The 20,867-nt window shown below is 38.3% G+C and overlaps 1 gene segment (V, D, J or C); it reads right to left on the bottom strand.

Annotated features, from left to right (window-relative positions):
- Positions 1–1,023: 1,023 nt before the first annotated feature.
- The window catches only part of LOC309555507 (Ig heavy chain C region, secreted form-like), a 119,559-nt gene continuing 99,715 nt past the window's right edge, over positions 1,024–20,867 (bottom strand). The window contains exons 5-6 of the C gene segment in view: positions 8,617–8,943; positions 1,024–1,210 (exon numbers count right to left, since the gene is read on the bottom strand).

Raw genomic sequence — 20,867 nt, 5'->3', positions numbered from 1 at the left:
ACTTTCTAGATGCACTGTACTGTATATCTGTAATTGTTAACTTGTGATCTGCCTGATATTTTCTGCTTATAAATTATCCTTGTTTTTAGTGTATTTTATGTGTGGACCAAGACAAGTGCTCCTCTTCTTCAAATGTGGCCCTGGACAGTCAAAAGGTTGGATATCCCCTGGTCTAAACATTTTCCAGTTTACTGTTTTGCTATTACTAAGTGAGGCACTACATTCTACAGTTTAACTGCTCTTGCTGTAAGGAACCCCTTCCTATTTTGATGGTAAACATTTTTTGCTTCTATGCAAAACTGATGTTACATTATTATTTGCTGTATGGGAAAACACTTGATTTACTAAAGCTTTATGTTGATCTTGAGTATTTTTATACATACTCAACTCAAAGTTTCCTTTTAATCTAACTAAACAAGCCAGTTATTTATGTCCTTCCCTCATTTAGTTACCTAAAGGAGCTAGAGGTCACCAGCATAGATGTTTATCATAACCCACTTAAAAAAAAGCAATCCATTTTATAATCAGCTGCTCAAACTAATAATTACCGTCTATTTTTTTTCCGTTGTTTTATTTATTTAAATATTTTTTTCTGCTGTCACTGTTTGACAATGAGTACTGCTGCTTAACAAATTGTTAACACTAATGCTAAGTCCTTTTCGATGTATTATTTTTTCCAACTGTATTCATTTAATGTAAAAGGGTCAATGGTATTTTAAAGGACACAATGTTATTAAGAGTTGCCATTCTTCCAGCTCTGTAGATGATCTCATGATTTCGCAAGCATTTTTCTATTTTTTCTATTTTTTTCTAAAATTTATTGTATTATATAATATTTTAATGACTTAGCTAGGCCTAAAAATCTTGAGTAGCATCTATATTTTTTATTATAATTTATACAGTTTATATTGCGTATATAATAGAAATATGTTTAAAAGCTTTTTTATTGTCTTTATCTTATTTAAATTTAACAGGTTTGTTACTATGTAATTTCAGAAAAGTACATTCTAAAGGCATGTTAGTACTTTAGATAATAAAATAATAAAAGTCTTCTGCAGTTGAGTAGTTGACCTTTACTTTTTGAAAAGTCATGGTTTGATTTTGGTCTTAAGGAAAATCAGAAGTGGACAATACATAACGCTCTTCAGGAGTAGAACAGCATAGGCAATTTGTGCTGCTCGATATGTCATGTGATTTAAATGTGGGGTACCTGGAAGAAAAAATAAAAAAGCTATTAAAACATTAAATGTGCCTTCTGAGGTTTTATGTGATGTGACCATGTTAGGTGGGTGATTCTTTCCCCAGCAGTTTACCTAGCAACAGAATCATTATAATTCAACTTATGCTATGGAGTTACCTCCTTGCTACCTAACCCAGCAACATGTTGTTAAATCATTGCTCCCTCACTAGCAGTGATCATAACTTCCATTACTCAAAACTGAAACTACTACTACTATTTACAAATGGAGGGAGACAACAGGAAGTGAGAAGAAATCTACCACTAGGAAGGGAAATGTACTCCCGTAACAGTTGCCATGGGAAAAAGGTGTCTCTGAAGCTTTATCACCAATCCTTGTTTCCACAACAACCCAAATTTTTCAAACAATCCAACTGTCACAGGTACAGAAAGTGAGGTGAAGTCTTCTGAACAGGGGCACAGACAGCAAAATAAACATTAAGGGGTGTTAACCCCTCCCTACGCTATGCAAAAAACCTAAAAATTATTTTATAGTTTGGAGTTACACTTAAAAAATTTACCTGTTCCAACTTACATACAAATTCAACTTAAGAACAAGCTGTAGATTACTGTTTGTAACTCAGGGACTGCCTGTAATGGCAGAATCACCTACCTGCTATGGTCCTAATGGTGACAACTAGGTAGAGCAAATCTGTGCAATATTAGGGGAGATAAGCAGAGTGCAATACTGCAGATATTAGTTCTGTCTTATAACTTTATGCTGCTAAATGCCTACAGCACTAAAAAACAGTTGTTGCTAAACATTGTAATCATTTGCTAAATTATGGCATAAAAAAAGTCTGTCCTCCACATTGCTGTTTGGAGCTGCAATTTCTATACTACTATGTGGCTTGATGCTACTGTCAGTAATGTAAGAGAGCAGTATGTGGAAGGAGTGGGGTTGATTTGCTGAAGGAGTAGAGGCTGCTTTTTTTTCTAGCACGTTTTTTAATATTCTCTTTGTGTATGCTTACATTGAACGACAGTAAATAGGATGAACCCATGTTTATTTTAAAAATCAAATCATATGGCAAGAAAAATTAAAATAAAAAAATCTTCAGTAAACATGCACATTGCTAAATTAACAATCTATATTCCTTTAGTAAATCATTCCCAATTGTTATTACATTGTACATTAACCACTTCAATACCAGGCACTTTTCCCTGTGTCCCATTTTGAATGAAAAAATACTGTACCCAAACACATTTTTTATAATTTTTTTGAGACAGACAGAACTTTCTTTAGGTGGTATTTCATCACCACTGTATTTTTTTTGTTTTTGCTAAACAAAAAGAACAAAAATTTTGAAAAATACATTTTTTCTTAGTTTCTGTTATAACATTTTGTAAAAAAGATGTTTTTTCCGCTTCATGGATGTGCGTTGATGAGGCTGTACTGACAGGCACTGATAGGCAGAACTGATGGGCAGTACTGATGGGCACTAATAGGTGGCACTGATATGCAGCACTGATGGACACTGATATGCAGCACTGATGGATACTGATATGCAGCACTGATGGGTACTGATATGCAGCACTGATGGGCACTGATGGGGCAGTACTGATGGACATTGATGAGGCAGCACTGATGGGCGGCACTAACAGATGGCACTGATAGGCGGCACTGACGTGCAGCATTTATGAACACTGATGGGTACTGATAGACGGTACTGATGAGCACTAATGGGTGACACTGATATGCAGCACTGATGGACACTGATATGCAGCAATGATGGGCCCTGATAGGCAGCAATTATGGGCACTGATGGGTGGCACTGATGAGAAGACACTGATGGGCACTGACATGCAGCATTGATTAGCACTGACAGGCAGCACTGATTGGCACTGACTGGCATCACTGGTGGGCACTTGCAGTAATCGCAGATGGGGCTGCACTGATAATCATTGCACTGATTATCAATGCAGGTCCCCCCATGAGGAAAGCTGCTTATAACTAATCTCCTGTCAGCGTGAGTAGAGAAAAGCCAATAACGGCACTTCCTATTTACACTGTGTTCTGCTGTGATTGGATACAGCTGATCTCATGGTAAAGAGTCTACGTCATAGGCTGACATAGCCAAGGGACAAACCGTACCACCGATCACTGTGCTGTGTGCCTCTGGGTGCGCACAAGTGGCTTATTCTGAGGGACATTTTATGACGTCCAGTCAGAACAATTACACCCCTGCCTAGCCGTCATTCTGCTATAGGCCGGATGGGAATCGGGTAAAATGTAAAAAATATAAAATAAACATAATATATATAAACATAATATAATATAAAGTTGTTGACTTACTAAATGGGTTATTTTTACATTGGCCTGTGTTCAGATTTCTGGGGAACAAAAAATGGAACGGAACCAAAGTCAACTGTATTTTGCTCCCGTGCTTACATCTTCACTTGGTCTTCCTTTAGGTTTGGCACCTTTGACCATCTTAATTGGCCACCCCTGACTGACATAACTCCCACAAATGTACACAGAGTTAAATTCATCTCAGCACCAAGGAATGCCAAGATTGTACACTGAGATGTGCATGTGCAGCTCAATGTATATTTAAGAGAAAAATTGCTAGCAGGCAGAAGAGGAGCATTTACTGCAGAAGAGACATTGGGGTTCATATACTAAAGACAAATAGGCTGACCATTTGGCAAGCAATTTTTCCCTTAGCTTAGTAAATGTGGAGAAAATTCACTTTGCAAATAATGCCCAATTACATGCAATGGGAATAATAATAATAATAAAAAAAAAAGTATTTTTTGCTTGCAAGTAATAGGATGAAGGAAGTCAGTAGAGCTTCACTCCATTCACTAAGCTAAGGGAGAATTCCCTTGCAAAGCGACTAACCTATTTGTCTTTAGTAGATCAACCCCACAGAGTCTCTTCTGCTACAAAAGCCTAAAGCCAATATTGTTTCATTGCAAGGCTATAGTTCCACTTTCATTCACTCACTATACAGGCTGCTCTTGCAATGCTATGGTAAAGCCACCCTGGGTACAACCCTACTAAACAAACCTCTATAGTTTATAACTTCATCTCTGTGCAGCTCTTTGAAGTTGTCAGGAATGTAACCACTTGTAGACCAAGGGTCTTTTAAATACTTCCTGCAGGATTTCAGTTAAAGTTGAAGATTAAGTATAAATATTTATGCAAATTTGCATTGGTCCCAGTTTGGCCCAATGTACTATGCATGTGTTGCATGCCTGTGTAACCTGGAAATCACCATAGTAGGCACCACTACTACAGGGATTGCTGTTGTCTTCTGGGTCCTTTGCTGAGCAGCTGCCCTGTTGCTTAGTCAGCACAGGAGGTCACTCATTCAGCATTGAAGCCTTTCAGAAAACAGCTAGATTTTTATCCATGAATGCAAAACATTCTTTGATTGGCCAGTGTGGAAATCATAATATCACTGCCCCACCTCTCCACCTCGTCCAATGCAGAAAATGCATGCTGAATTGCACATGTCCCAAGAAAATTACCTACTGTGTTCTCTAAGCAGCAGGGCAGCTATTTAGCACAGGACCTGGAAGACAGTAGCAATAACTGTAGTAGTGCCTACTACTAGTGATTTCCAGCTTCCATAGGGATCCTGGAGATATGGAGTATGCATACTTACAATGGTCCAAGCTGAAGCAATGTAAATATGCCAAATTATCCATACCTTAACTTAAGCTTCAAAGCCCAAATACTGTCAAAATGTTTAGTTGAATCTTGTATGGGGATGTCAGGGTGCCAGGAAACCAGACCACACGAAGATGCAAGTAAAATTAAGCAGTTTATTAAAGCAACAACAATAATCGCACAGCAAGAGTGAGGAGTGAAATCAAAAAATCTGGGGTCAAGTCCAGAGCGGGTAGTAATCCAAGCCAGAATCGAGTCTAGAAGCGGGAAGTCATCCAAGCTGGGGTCGAGTCCAGAGGCAGGTAGTCTGCCGATGCCGGGTTGTCTGCCGAAGTGGAATCGAGATCCAGGAAAGTCGCCAGCCAAGCCAGGTCATGCACGGAGGAACACGGAGAACAGAAGACTGCTAACAGTGATGCACCTTGGAGCACAAACACAAAGGCAAAGGACTGCAAGCCAACAGGTGATATACAGTATCTTACAAAAGTGAGTACACCCGTCACATTTTTGGATATAATAAAATATTTACATAAATGTGTGGGGTGTACTCACTTTTGTGAGATATTGTATATAGTGAGGTGTGCAACATCATCACTGAGCGACGCCCAGGCAGCAGGCAAGTGATGATGCAAACAGTTTATAAAGACAGCAGTCTGCACACGTCCAAGATGGCTGCCAACAGAAAGGAAAGGTACTGTAAGACCTTGACAGTACCCTCCCCTCAAGAGAGAAAAAATAGCTTTCTGAGGAATGTGAGCATGGAAAGCGTGGAGAAGGGCGGGAGCATGAACATCAGTGGGGGGAACCCAGGAGCACTCCTCAGGGCAAATACCTTTCCAGTAAACCAGGTATTGAACCTGAACTCGGAACAGACGAGAATCCAAGATGCTGCTAACCTCATACTCCTCATGATTGCCCACAGGAATGGGACGAGGATGAGGTAGTGAAGAAGTATAGCGTTTGCAAACCAGTGGCTTCAAAAGTAACACATGAAAAACATTGGAGATATGCACGCCAGGCGGAAGATCAAGGGCATAGGCAACCGGTTCACCTTATGGAGGATGCGAAAAGCCCCAACAAAACAGAGTGCCGGTTTAGGAGTGGGTACCCTTAGGTTGAGATTACGGGTCAACAACCACACCCTCTCCCCGACCTGGTACGAAGGAGAAGATAAACGTCTCCGGTCTGCCTTGAGCTTCTGACGCTGTGCAAAGACCCATAAAGACTCTTGAATTTGTTGTCAGGAAGCAATGTAAATATGCCAAATTATCCATGCCTTAACTTGAGCTTTAAAGCCCAAATCCTGCCGAAATGTTTAGTTTAATCTTGTATAGAGTGGGAAAGGATTGGAACCTCTGTCAGATTTGTTATTGCTGTATATCAGGACTTTGAATGAATCATGTGCTTACAGTATATGAATATTGTTATATAAGGTGATAAACTTCTATCCCATAATATATACATATATATATTAATTTGTTTGATGAATTAGAAAGTTCAGTCTATAAAATAAATAACTTGTGTTTACACTTCACTTTTCGTATACTTCATAATCTTTAAAAAAATGAAAATTAGTAGTAAGTAGTTTCTCAACCTTCCAAGTAATGAAAAATCACAGAGACGGGTTTACAAGTTTAGGAACCAAACTGGAGTTGTCCTTTAAAACTAAGGTATGTCTCCTTCATGCTGAGTTGTATCAACCCAATCGATCAATCAATCAATCATGCAACAAACTAAGTGGAATAAATATATAATTCTACTAAAATATTTCTTAGCCTTTACAAAAAAATGGGTAAATTAAATAAGGACGATGTTAATTAAGTGATCTTATTGTAGGCAAGAACTTTCAAGTGACATGATCGCTATACAGGAGGAAACAGGTAGGAAGAAATACTTTCATGTGTCACTTCTTAACTAGCTGGATGAGGGAGATGTTGCTCCCTCACTAGTGACTTACATTTTGCAGTGTTCCCTTCCACAAGGGAGCAACCCCTCACTCAGCTGGCCAGCATGTGAGTGACAAATGGATGTAGGTGAATATTTATTATGCAGTTTTTAGTGATCCTGACTATGGCGAATTTTAAAAGCAGAAAATAGAATATAAAAAAAAAAGAAAAAAACCTTATACTCACCTAGTTGGATACAGCATCAATCCGATGCTGCATCTGTCCCCCACCGCTTCTGCACTGAGCGAATAAACACTCATTGCTCAGTTCCCTCCTTCTCTCTGAGCAGAGAACGGTGACTGCAAGTCATGGCCTCTCTGCTCAGCCCCTCCAGCGCTAAGGGATGTGCTGGGCTGGGGAGGGGAAGGAGCAGCTGGCTCAGTCTCCCAGCGGCACAGCAGAGAGGCTGAGCCAGCTGCTGGTCTAGGGATCTGGGAGGATCATGACTGTAAAGTCAGGATCTTTACCCAGGCTGGACCGGCTGAGTGAAATGAGCCAACAGTGACTGAAAACAGGTCACGGGAGCACAGAACAAACTGCACTCCTGTAATCCATAGGAAAAGTAATGCCAAACAAGCTTTGACTATACTTCTTTTACCAGCAATAGGACTGCTAGTGTGGTATGGCCCTTAGACAAAGATTGTAAGACATTTTTATAGGTCTACCATGCTATAAATAGTACAAAATCAAACATCAAAAGTATTACCTTCAGAATAACAAGTATAATTGCTTCTCTGGATCTCTGTAAAATATGTATTATTATTTATAATATCTTCTAGATTTTCAAACAGAGTAAAACAATTTTATATTGCAAATAGACATAAACAAAGCACAAAAAATAGATTTATGCATTTACATTGTAGTGATGAGTGACTTCAACCTGGTAGTCATCATCATGTCCCAAATATGACCCGTCTCTTTTATTAGTATTCAGACATCTGCAGTTTTATGCAGATCCTCTGCTATATGCTTCTTTTTAAACCTATAAAAATAAAAAAATATGTTGTCCTCCAATAAAAACCTACTAGGATATGGACTCTACATACATACAACAATAGCTAGAGGACCAGCAAGGATGTGGGATTTAATCTTAGTGACTTTGTGGAGCTCTCCCCCCCTCAGAGGCATCCTTGAGCACTACTTCCCAAGCAGTACTTTATGCTTTATATTTTAGTTAAATTTTTCTGTTATGTTCTGGTGGGTAACACAATACTGTGATGATAAAGAAATTGGAGTTGAAGTGCCATCAATGCACTGTGGCTTCAAGCTAAGCATATATGACCACGATGCCTGTCCTGCACTCCCAGTTTTTCTTAGTCTTTTGGGTCGAGTAAAACTTGTGACAAAGAGGAGGTTCTGCTTGAAAGAACTACATATTGCAGTTGTGTATTGCAGCTATAGGTGCTTATTTTTTCAGGGGACCCAGGGGGACATTAAAAAAAAAAACAAAGTTGGCCTTTATGACTGGACATACTCAAGGTGGTTTGTTCTTTTAGGAGACCTTTTGAATTCCTAGAAAAATTACAAGTGGGTTTGATCTTTTCTGCAGTATTGGGTTGCTCGGTGCACTGGATTTTACCCATTTGTTTGCAAAATTATATTTTATTTTAATTTCCTATATAACATATATAAATATGCTTACTTGTAGAAATACATCGTTATGCTTTTTTTGTAAATAAGCTTACAGTATACTGTATTTCATCAATTATTGTTTTGATGTTCACTCTGGCTTACTGCAAAAATATATTAATGCAAATTATCTTGCACATTGGGAGTTCTCATAAAAAAAATCTCTATATTGTAGTTATGCATACCTTGAATGTACTTAATTCCTGATACAGATATATTCTTCCAGCCTTCCTTGGTTGTCCTCTGGTTGTAATTGCATGTAAATGTCTTTCTCAGGTCATATTTTGGCACTTTTATTGAGCTTCTCAGTGAATATGTGTTGTCGGTATTGTGCTTAGTTTCACCTTGGTGTGATTTTACCTCTTGCTCACTGTTACCTTCATTCCAGACCACCATGATTGCCTCAGGGAAAAAATTCTGCAGGCTGCATGTATAAATTGCAAACCCTTTTCGAGCCACCTCTATCTTGCTAGACTTAAAGATGGTCACTTCTGGTTCCTTCACAGGTTGATCTACAAAGAACAGTTACAATACAAGTAGGATGTAAACAATTACTTGCTGGCAGTGTTAAATTTGACCTCCAGATTTTAATACATCTTGGATAAAAAGAAGAAGGGGGCGGGGTGGGGGAGACCTCTATAGGAGAAGAGAAGTAGGAAGAAGAGAGTAGGAAATTAGAGAACATCTCCCCTGCAGGAACACAGCAATGAAACCCTAAAAAATAGGTTCTAACCCTGAACATTCTATTGAAAGCAAAGCCAATTTATCCAAAAAATTCAAAACGAAAACAATTTTATTTATGGCAATATGATCCATTTACTCACAAATGTATTTATCCATACCTAAATCTGTTACACATAGGGCAAGATTAATGCAGAAATTGCTTTTACTTTTTATTTTATATATGGATAGTAAAATGAATCTAGATATAAAATATGCACTCCTTTGTGACACGTTCTGACAATATACAATATTACATACCTGTGGTGATTCAATATTGACTTCAGTAACCTGTGCTTTGTTCACTTGAACAAAAAATCTGCATTGATTATAAAGTCTCCCACTTTTTGGATTTTAGGTTTTTCATTAAAAGTGGTTGTAAAGGCTGAAGGTTTTTTTTACCTTCATGCATTCTATTCATGAAGGTAAAAAATGTTCAGTGTACAGCTCCCCCCTCAGCCCCCCCCTCCTAATACTTACCTAAGCCCGATCTAGATCCAGCAATGTGCATGAGGCTCTCCTGGGTCTCTCCCTCTTGATTGGCTGAGATGAAGCAGCAGGAGCCATTGTCTCCCGCTGCTGTCCATCACAGCCAGTGAGGCGGGAGTGGGGCTAAGCTGTGCCCTCTGCATCATATGAAAATGCAATATTCCCCTCACACACATTGAAGATAACCGGCTGTTTAGTCATGCTGGGTGCTCTAATGGCCATAGGTTGGAGACCATGGATACTCAAAGTGAAGAAATGTCATCAGCATACCAAGGATTCCTTGAAAGGGCCAAAAGCTTTATTCTGTGGTCACATGATAAATATATAGCTACGTTTTGGAGCTACGTTTTGAAGCCACGCAGGGCCCCTTCATCAGGCAAGCGACGTTGAAGGGGCCCTGGGTGGCTCTGAAACGTTGCTAAATATTTATCATGTGACCACGGAATAAAACTTTGGACACTTTTAAGGAATCCTTGGTGTGTTGATGACATTTCTTCACTGTGTCTTATGGATGCAGAGAGTGAGCTTGGGAGCAAGCACGCACGAATGCCCCCAGAGCAAGCGGCTTGCTATGGGGGCACTCGGCAAGGGAGAGGGGCCCAGAGCACCAGTGGGGGACCCAAGAAGAAAAGGATCTGAGCTGCTCTGTGTAAAACTACTGCACAGAGCAGGTAAGTATGACATGTTTATTATTTTTATAAAGTTAAACACAAGCCTTTAGTGCCACATTAAGGATAAGATTTAAGATGATCTTTAAGCTAGCAGCTGAAAACACAGTATGTTTAGTGTTAGCACGCATTCCCTACAATAGAGCCTGGTGTTAGCATTTTTTTTTTTTAAATACAAATTTTTCCATACAATCACTTTAAGTTTACCTAAATCAATTAGCCCTTACACGCTAATTTATCCATATTGCATGAAAATATAAATGTTATTTCTAATGAAGTTTCTCCAGCCAAGAGCCATTGTTTTTGGAAGGAGAGGTTAGCCTATGTAAACTACCTTTGCCGACCTCTCTTTAAAAGGTAAGTTTCCTAACTGTCATGCCAATACCTCACTTACATGCTTTTTCCAGATCAGCAACTCAAATTATTTAGGTCAAAGACAGACAGGGGACTAGGATTTTAAAAGAAGATCCACTTTGACAACTGACATATTTCTCTCGGTTCATGTATCCTCTAAATCCAGTGTTACTATATTATAAAACCAACTATTATCTTGCACTTTGGGGATGCTCATTTATAAAAAGCAGATGTACGTACCTTGAAGGTACTCATGTCCTGATACAAAGTTCACTATCCAGCGTTCTCCATTTTTTTCATGTTTGTATTTGCATGTAAATGTCTTTCCCAGGTCAGAGTTCGTCACTTTAATCCAGCTGTTCAGTGAGTATGTGTTGCTTTCTATGTTGTGTTCAATTACATCTTGTTCTGACTCCATATCTTTCCCGCTGTCACCTTCATTCCAGACCACTCTGATCACACCAGGGAAGAAATTCTGCAGGCTACACATATAAATTGCAAATCCCTGTCTAATCACATCTTCAATTCTAGATTTCAAGATGTCTACTTCTGGTTCTTTCACTGGTTGATCTAGAAAAGTCAATAAGTCAGAAATAAATAAATGCAATGTATTATCCAAAGTAGAACCAATATTATTTTTGGATAAAGTGTAAAAGGATGAGGACCATCAGTTTTTTTTTTGTGGCGTCTCTTTAGTCAATCCCATTTAAGTAATAGCAGTTTTTTTAAAAATAAAAATTTTCCCACAACTTCTTATTTATAAACAGTAGAGGGGATTTTTAAAGTAAATAGGATCTCTCCATATGCATCAATCTGCTCTGAAACACTTTAATAATGTCTTCTATTAAAGAAGAAATTTGATTTTATTGGATGTGTTTTATAATAGAAAATAGAAAACATGGGGGTTTTTTTGTTTAAAATTTTCAATAGTTTTTCATTTATATAATAAAAAATTAAAAAAAACCCAGTGGTGATCAAATACCACCAAAACAAAGTCTTATTTGTTTGAAAAAAAAAAAAAAATAATAGTTGAATTATTGTACAGTGTTGCATTACCAAGCAATTGCCAGTTATAATAGTGCAGTGCTGAATAGCAACACATGCCCCAGTCATGAAGGAGACAAAAACTTCCGGTGGTCAAGTGGTTAAAGTGGACTTTAATCAGAGCCATTTAAAACAGCAGCTGGTTTCAGTAGCTCCTGCAGGACCCTGCAGCTTTAGACCCCTTTCACACAGGCTTTCCGATCAGGTCCGTCTGTCAGTTTTTCAGGTGGACCTGATCGGGTGCTCCATGCCCTACGGAGCAGCGGATGTCAGCAGAGACATCTCCGCTGACACCCACTGCTATCCGATCCTGTCCATGAAATACGGACAGATGTAAATCCTATTTTCCAACCATCTGGAGGATCGGATAGGATGAAAACGGACAGGCGGCCCGTTTTCATCCAATCTCCCATAGAGGAGAGCTGGGCTCTGACAGCTCTGTCCTTGCAAAGTAAGCGGAGATGGAGCTATCATCCGCCTGCTCAGCAGGGATCGGTGGATCGATCCCCGCTGAGCAAAACGGAATGCGTCGGGCGCACCGCCTGTGTGAAAGGGGCTTTACAATGGAACTGCCAGGTTTCACTGACAGTTGAGACCCAATGCTAAGCCCAGGAGGGGAAATGATCATCTCCTGAGCTTCCAGTCTTGCTACCCAGCAACTCTTATTATGCACACCTCCCAACTTTTTGAGATAGGAACAAGGGACACCTAGGAACAAAAGTATGTAGGCATAGGACACCCCCCCTGCCACGCCCCCTTACCGGAGAATTATACAAAAAATGGTATAGTTAAACCTACAAGTGCTTTTTTGTTTTTATTTTTTATTTTTTTTTAACACTACTATTCCTTTATACTGATTTTGAAATTTACAAATGTAGAAATTTAGAAATTGGATGAAAGGTTTTGCACTGGGAAACACTTTTTGATAGATAAAAAGTGCATTTTATATACAACTATATAGATCAGACCACAATGAGGGACAAATGAGGAGGAAAGAGGGACAGAGGGACGTTGTTCTAAATGAGGGACAGTCCCTCGAAATCAGGGACAGTTGGGAGCTATGATTATGCATTATGTTTACATTGAAAGGGATGTGATATCACAGTTAGGGATGATCGAACGGTTCGGGTCCACCATCGGTTCGGCCCGAACATTGGGTGTTCGAGGTTCGGCCGAATTTAGAACTTTTTGCCCAAAAAGTTCGGAATTCGGCAACCAGAACCGCCCAAAATGCAATGCTTCAGGAAATGGGCTTTAAAAGCCCGTGATTGGACCAGAACCATTAGCAAAAGCCAATTGAGGGGGCAGGAGAATGCTAGGAATGTGATTGGAGTGACTAGGGGGTCCCTAGACCAATCATTAGTGAATACGCCCCCCAATATATAAGATCACCCCCGCCATATTCCTAGCATTGTTATACTGGACATGGAAGAGAGTGGAAGCAGTTCTGTGAATTTTACTTTAAAAGTGTCATTTAGCTATTTTTAGTGTGAGGAAAGGGATATCTAGTGTAGTTAGAGTGCTCCTTTACACTTTAGTTAGCTTCAAAAATTTAGTTTCTGTAGGGAAAGTGTTAAGTGTCAGGGGACCGTAGTGTAGTGTAGGGTTAACTGGCAGTGACTGCTATGGCAGGGTGACAAAACCCTTCCATAGCAGGGTGACCGCTATAGAGAAATGATCTTTTCTCTGAATAGCTTCATCACACCCATATAGCTTCTCACCAGCCAAGCATTTTTTATGCTGCAGGGGCTGCCACTGCCAGTGCTTTTTTGAGGACATGTTTGATGTCAGACATGACATCTGAACATGTGTATAGGGGGTATATATAGACATATATGTCTGAATATATACCCCTAGACATATATAGGTTTGATAGTAGCAGAAATAAATGCTTGCGCTAATGAAATCATTTACAGTAATATATTTCTGCTACTATCACACCTATATATGTCTAGGGGTATATATTCAGACATATATGTCTATATATACCCCCTATACACATGTTCAGATGTTTTGCCTGCCTCAAAAGAACCCAAAAAAATGCCAAAAAAACGCTAGCGTCAAAAAAAAAATGCCCAGGTGTGTTTTTGCTGGCATTTTTTGGGGGGTTTTGGAGGCAGGCAAAACATCTGAACTTGTGCACAGTACCACTATACACAAGTTCAGATGTTTTGCCTGCCTCAAAAGAACCCAAAAAAATGCCAAAAAAACGCTAGCGTCAAAAAAAAAATGCCCAGGTGTGTTTTTGCTGGCATTTTTTGGGGGTTTTTGGAGGCAGGCAAAACATCAGAACTTGTGCACAGTGCCACTATACACAAGTTCAGATGTTTTTCCTGACTGCAAAGATCCCAAAAAAATGCCTTCTATTAAACCGGCAAGGTGTTACAGGAGCGAAGCTAACCCCCTGTCAGAAAGTTTTCTAATACAAACAATCTTTTTTTTTCTGGTTCTGGACATGCTACAGAGCTGAAACTTCACAGGTACACCTTTTAGACCCCCAGACACAAAATCACACAAAAAAGTTCTTAAAAATGGTCATTTTTGATAAAAAAGCCAATTATTGAAAAATTTAAAAAAAAAAAGATTTTTTGATTTTTACTTTGGATTTCAGATCTGGGGGGTCTAAAAGGTGTACATGTGAAGTTTCAGCTCTGTAGCATGTCCAGAACCATAAAAAAAAAGATTGTTTGTATTAGAAAACTTTCAGATGTGATTTTTCACCAATATGGCTTCTCTGCTGTAACACCTTGCCGGTTTAATAGAAGACATTTTTTTGGGATCTTTGCAGTCAGGAAAAACATCTGAACTTGTGATAGTGGTACTGTGCACAAGTTCTGATGTTTTGCCTGCCTCCAAAAACCCCCAAAAAATGCCAGCAAAAACACACCTGGGCATTTTTTTTTTTGACGCTAGCGTCAATCTCATTACAATGGCATCTAAAAAATGAATGGGATATATTAGGCAGCAAGTGAACATGTTGTCCATGAAGTTGATGTGGTGAAAGCAGGAAAAAAATGAGCATCGTAGTTTGTTGTGTATGGGGCTGTGAAGCCCATAGTGACCCATGTACACGGCCAAAAGCTTCTACAATAGTCACATGAATATCAGAACTGGACTACAAAGCAATGAAAGAAGGTGGCCTGGTGGCCAAGCCCAACCCCTGAAAAACAACCCCAGACCATAATCCCCCTTCATCAAATGATTTGAACAAGTGCACAAAGCAAGGTCCATAAAGACATGGATGAGTGAGTTTGGGGTGGAGGAACTTAACTGGCCTGCATAGAGTCCTCCTGACCTCAACTGAATTCATCTCAAACACCTTTGGGATGAATAAGAGCGCAGACAACGAGCCAGGCCTTCTCGTCCAACATCAGTGTCTGACCTCACAAATGCAATTTGGAAACCTCCACAACAGGCTTGGCAGGGGATATGGCTGCCCCCCCCCCCAGCTGTTACCAAACATAGGCCATCTGGATATACTCTTTGACGCTGGCAGACACCAGCATGATCAGCAAGATGAGCAAGATGTTTACATCTAACAATATGAGGCTTGAATCTTGGCCCTATGGCGACATATTGGACATATGCCAGATGAACTGACCTGGCCATTTTGGAAATTTGCAACAATTGGTTGTATTACTATTGTGTTTAATTCTGTATGCCTTTTTATACATGTTTGACAGAGCTTGGCTGTATAAAAAAAAAAAAAATAAATACATTTCCATGCTCAACTTACTGACCAGCCTGGGACCAACCATATCGACCTGTCCAACAGTACGTATATAAAAAAACAGGGGTTTAGTTGTACGCATTTGCAAATATGTGCGTAACCACAGAGCCCCAGGAAGGCACCCCATTTTCTGTTGACCTAAACTCTAATTTCTGTGTGTCCCCAACAATTGAAGCAGGTTAAATGGACAGGTGTAGGGCAGATAAACCTGGAGGGAGCCCACCCCTACCTAAAGGTGCAGGGGCACACTGAACAACCCACCCATAGCGCTATGGCAGCAAAGGTGTCTGTCCGTTGCCTGGCCAATATAATTCATAATACAAACAAGTGGTTACTGCCCCCACCTATAACTGGTCACTGCAGCAAGGAACACTGGAAAGGCAGCGCATATAAAAAAAAAAAAAAAACAAAGAAATTTCCAAGCTCAACTTACTTACCAGCCTGCGACCAACCAAATTGATCAAAATTTTTTTACCAAACATATTTAGCATAAAACAAATTGGCCGAAAATGTTAAAAAATTTAGATTTTTACATTTTTTTGGGGGGGAATTTCATATAAAAAAATGTGAAAAATATTGTTATTTTTGCAAAATTGACGCTCTTTTTTTGTTTATAGCGCATGATCAAAAAATCACACAGGTGATCAAATACCACCAAAAGAAAGCTTTGTTTGTGGGAAAAAAAGGACATCAATTTCATTTGGGTACAGCGTTGCACGACCGTGCAATTGTCCGTTAAAGTCACGCAGTGCCGAATCGCAAAATAAGCCCTGGTCAGGAAGAGGGTAAAATCTTCCGGGGCTTAAGTGGTTAAAGTCCTTATTTAGTTTCTAGGGTTTTTTGTTCTGGAAGAATGGTCAAACATTACCATAGATACACTCCTAAATCTTGTGTACAGCCTTTCCAGAAGAATGAAAGCTGTTATAGCTGCAAAAGGTGGGCCAACTCAATATTGAACCCTACGGACTAAGACTGGGATGCCAATAAAAATCATGTACGTGTAGAGACAGGCGTCCCAATACTTTTGACAATATAGTGTGTGTGTGTGTGTATATATATATATATATATATATATATATATATATATATATATATATATATAACTATTATATCTGTTTCTTTCCAGAACTGTAGCATAGTAACAGTTTTTAAAAAGAGTATGTAATAGTCATCCTTTCATCACAAGGTACAAAATAAAAGCTAGTGCCAGCCCTCATAGCATACTCTAGCTCTCAAGATTAGACCATTAACTATGAAAATTACAGTTATATTAGACTAAAGGTGAAGTCCAGAGTACAGGTAAATATATCACAATGTAAATATACTGTCCAATGTTAGTGGCAATAAAAGAGTTAGGACCACACTTTATAGAGAAGCCTTGGTGCGACGGTGTGACTTCCACATAGATTTGCAGTTGTGTGAAATGAAAATCTCGGTTTTCAATCTGAATTGTCAGACAGTGCCATGTTGTTTTATTTGCAGGATAATTGGTAAGTGTGAAAAATATTTGGTGTGCTTGTGCTGTTCAATGCCCTTCCATGTGCACTTTACTACAAAACCTAGTTATAAATCGGAATGGTTGCCATTCTTGTATTGGCTGATTTAATGGCACCCAGCTACCTAACTATGTAGCAGTCTGTGGGTTTTCATTATAAAAATTACTCTTTGAAGACTATTGGGTTTAGTGATACACAAAGATTTTTTATCAATAAATGTAAAAAGTGTAAGTCTTAGTTGCAGTATCATAATTTAAAAAAAAAACAAAACAACAACTTAATTATACGCTCAGTCATGTGTGTTTTTCATTGTATTGTGTCTGTTTAATACTTGTATTTCTAATTTATATGAGCACTGCATTTACTGACATGTAAAGGGAGTGAAATAAAATGTTGCAGTTTGTATAGGGTCAGATTTAATTGTATATATATATATATATATATATATATATATATATATATATATATATATATATATATATATATATATATATACTGTATATATACACACATATACATAAAAAAAGTAAAATGTTGTTTTCAGGGTTTTTTGTGAATAATCAAAAATGAAAATGTATTTAATAATTTAAAATAGATGACATTGTTAACAGACATTATGTAATACAGTAATATAATATAATATATTATAATACATAAATAAGAATCATTCTAAACTGTAAAAGTATAAAATATTAAATACCACAGAAATCTGCTTTTCTTTATGAAAGGGTTTAAAACAAATTTGAATTCTACCCACAATTTCAAATTTGAAAAAAATAATTGAAAAATATAAATGAAAAAATGAAAATGATAAAACTTACTTGAAATGATCAGTTGTGTCCCTTCCCCAAAGTTTTTTCTGTAGTATGCACTTTGATTCATAGCTTACCTAAAAGTAACAGCTGTTTAAATGCAGGATTTAACATAGGGGAGAACAAAGAGTATCTGGCTTTTAGTTTCTGTAACTATTAGAAAGAACAACATTCATTTATTCAGTTAATTAGTTATTCAGTTAGCTGAACACATCACTAAATGGAAGCAATATTGCTCACTAAATAGGTGAGCTGACACTTTAGACTACTATTCATACTAACATAGGTACAACAATAATCTAGTATTAATAGGGTTAGTGCAAAAATATGAAAAAATAGGAATAAAAACAATCAAAGATCAATAAAAGGTCCATATATATGAACTAGAGCACAAAAAGTCCTAAAGTTGATGACATGGAACTGTGAATTAATCTGAATGATAAGTGCTCTCCAAGTGAATGACACCAGTGCTCATACACTCCTTGCCAGATGAAGAGATCTCAGTAAACAGAGATCAGATTCACTTTGCAGATTCAGGTTTGATATAGCTCCAGACAGATGGAAAGACCGCAACATACCGTATAGAGATCAAATGCGCCTCGTGGTGACCCAGCCACAATATCTCCAACAGCTACTATGGTTTGCTTTGGCTCCATTCATATGGCATATGAGGTAAAGACAGAAAGAAGGGAAACTCATAGTGCAGCAAATCTTAAAAACGTATTGCAGTAATCCACTCACATGAAATAAATGGGAAAATTGCAGTATACAGAATTCAAGATTGCGTCACAGGCCTGGACTTCGCCCAATGTGTTTCCACCACATGGTCATCATCAGGAAAGGAGAATGACCTGCAACATTTACAGCAACATTTAAATATTAAACAGGCTAAAGGATACAGCTGTGGATCTACCATCAAGTATATAGTACAAAGGCCTAGTTTTGGTAAATCTAAAGAAGGTCATACAGACATTGTACAATCAGATTGTAAAGTGTATGGCCAACTTTATACACCTAAAATTAACTAATTGTGCTTTTGAGGCCCAAAAAAAGTTCCAGAACTTTTTTAAACCGAAGTGCGGTGCATTTTTTACTGTGCTATTTGGTGTGTTTGCAGCGCAAGGCAAAGCGTGCATTTTTTTGTGTGGTTTGCCATGTGTTTGGAAATGCACAGGTGTGAATGGAGCCTCATTGTTCTTGTGTAAACACACCAATTTCACTTTCATGCACACTTAGCATAGTGGGAGCATATTTTTTGGCTAGTTTTTCCCATAACACACATTGATTTCAATGGGCTACCCTACACATGGCATAGTAGTTCATGGGACATTTTGGGCATGCTGTGAGTCGGCCATTTTTACTGTGTGTCTTTGCTGCATTTTTCACCAAAACTTCAACTGTATGGTTATCAATAAATCAATAAATGATGGTCCCCTAAGAATCACAATTTCAGCAAATATGAACTCCACCCAAATTTGTTCATTTCACTCACATAATACTGTGCACCCAAATTGTGCACACAATTAAAAGAATGATGAAGTCATCTATGGCACAAAATGAAGGGTGAAGTGCTGGGAGTTAGAAAGCAGAGGCGGCCACAGCTTCTGTAATAAACTTGTATGCATTTGCTTTCAACTGTGTGCGTGATTTGGGTTCACAGCTTTATGTGAGTGAAATATTAAAAATTTTATAAATTATTATAAATGTATGGTGAGCACTATGTAGCATTTTCTTTCCCCTGAGGATTTATAAAGAGATGTCTTTTGAGGAAGCAACTATCTAAGGAAGCTATTGATTCATATTCATTAGATTGAAGCAACTCTGTGGAGTTAATTTTTGGCAATTGAGCGTATAGATTTGAGTCATGTATAGAACAGATTTATATATAAACACCTTGTATCTCATTGAGCACAGACTTTCTCATTATTGTGTTAGCGATTATAGGTTATTTGATTTTTATATTTATGCCACTATTATTTGATTTATATAACGCTTTGGATTTATTTTTATTGATATTTATTGGATATTGATACATATATAATGGGCTTTATGTATATTGCTATTTATTGGATATTGACACATAGATGATGAGCTTTATTCATATTCACTATATTACATTGATATAGTATATTGATATATTACATTACATATATTACATTGATATATGTTATAGAATAGTATTTCAAATTCACTATTTGTACAGCACAGTTGATTTTATTTATTATTCAGAACTGCCTTACTTCTTCATGGCATATATTTAACAAGGTGTTGAAAATATTCCTTAGAGATTTTGGTCCATATTGACATGATAGCATCACACAGTTGCTGCAGATTTGTCGGCTGCACATCCATGATCTGAATCTCCCGTTCCACCACATCTCAAATGTTCTCTTTTGGGTTGAGAGCTGGTGACTGTGGAGGCCATTGGAGTACAGCAAAATCATTGTCTTGTTCAAGAAATAAGTTTGAAATGATTTGAGCTTTGGGACATGGTGGAAGTAGCCAACGGAAGATGGGAACACTTTAATCATAAAGGGATGGACATGGTCAGCAACAATACTCAGGTAGGCTGTGGTGTTTAAACGATGCTCAGTTGGTACTAAGGGGCCCAAAGTGTGCCAAGAAAATATCCCCCACACCATTACACCACCACCACCAGCCTCAACCGTTGATGCAAGGCAGGATGGATCCATGTATTTTTGTTGTTTATTCTGACCCTTCCATCTGAATGTCGCAGATGAAATTGAGACTCATCAGACCAGGCAACATTTTTCCAGTCTTCTATTGTCCAATTTTGTTGAGCATGTGCGAATTGTAGCCTCAGTTAAGCTGACAAGAGTGGCATCTGGTGTGGTCTTCTACTGCTGTAACCCATCTGCTTCAAGGTTCGATATGCTGTGCATTCAGAGATGGTATTCTGCATACCTTGGTTGTAATGAATGGTTATTTAGGTTACTGTTGCCTTTCTATCATCTCAAACCAGTCTGCCCATTTTCCTCTGACATCAACAAGGCATTTTCATGCACACAACTACTGATCACTGGATGTTAAAATCTCAGTGGATCAGCATTTTTTTAAATACTCAGACCAGCCCGTCTTTACCAGATCTAGATGTCTAAATGC

Source organism: Pelophylax lessonae, assembly GCF_965119305.1.
Source record: "Pelophylax lessonae genome assembly, chromosome: 5".
In the NCBI taxonomy this organism is placed as follows: Eukaryota; Metazoa; Chordata; class Amphibia; order Anura; family Ranidae; genus Pelophylax; species Pelophylax lessonae.
Note: the sequence above shows the minus strand (reverse complement) of the source record. Positions and strands in the feature narration are given on the sequence as shown.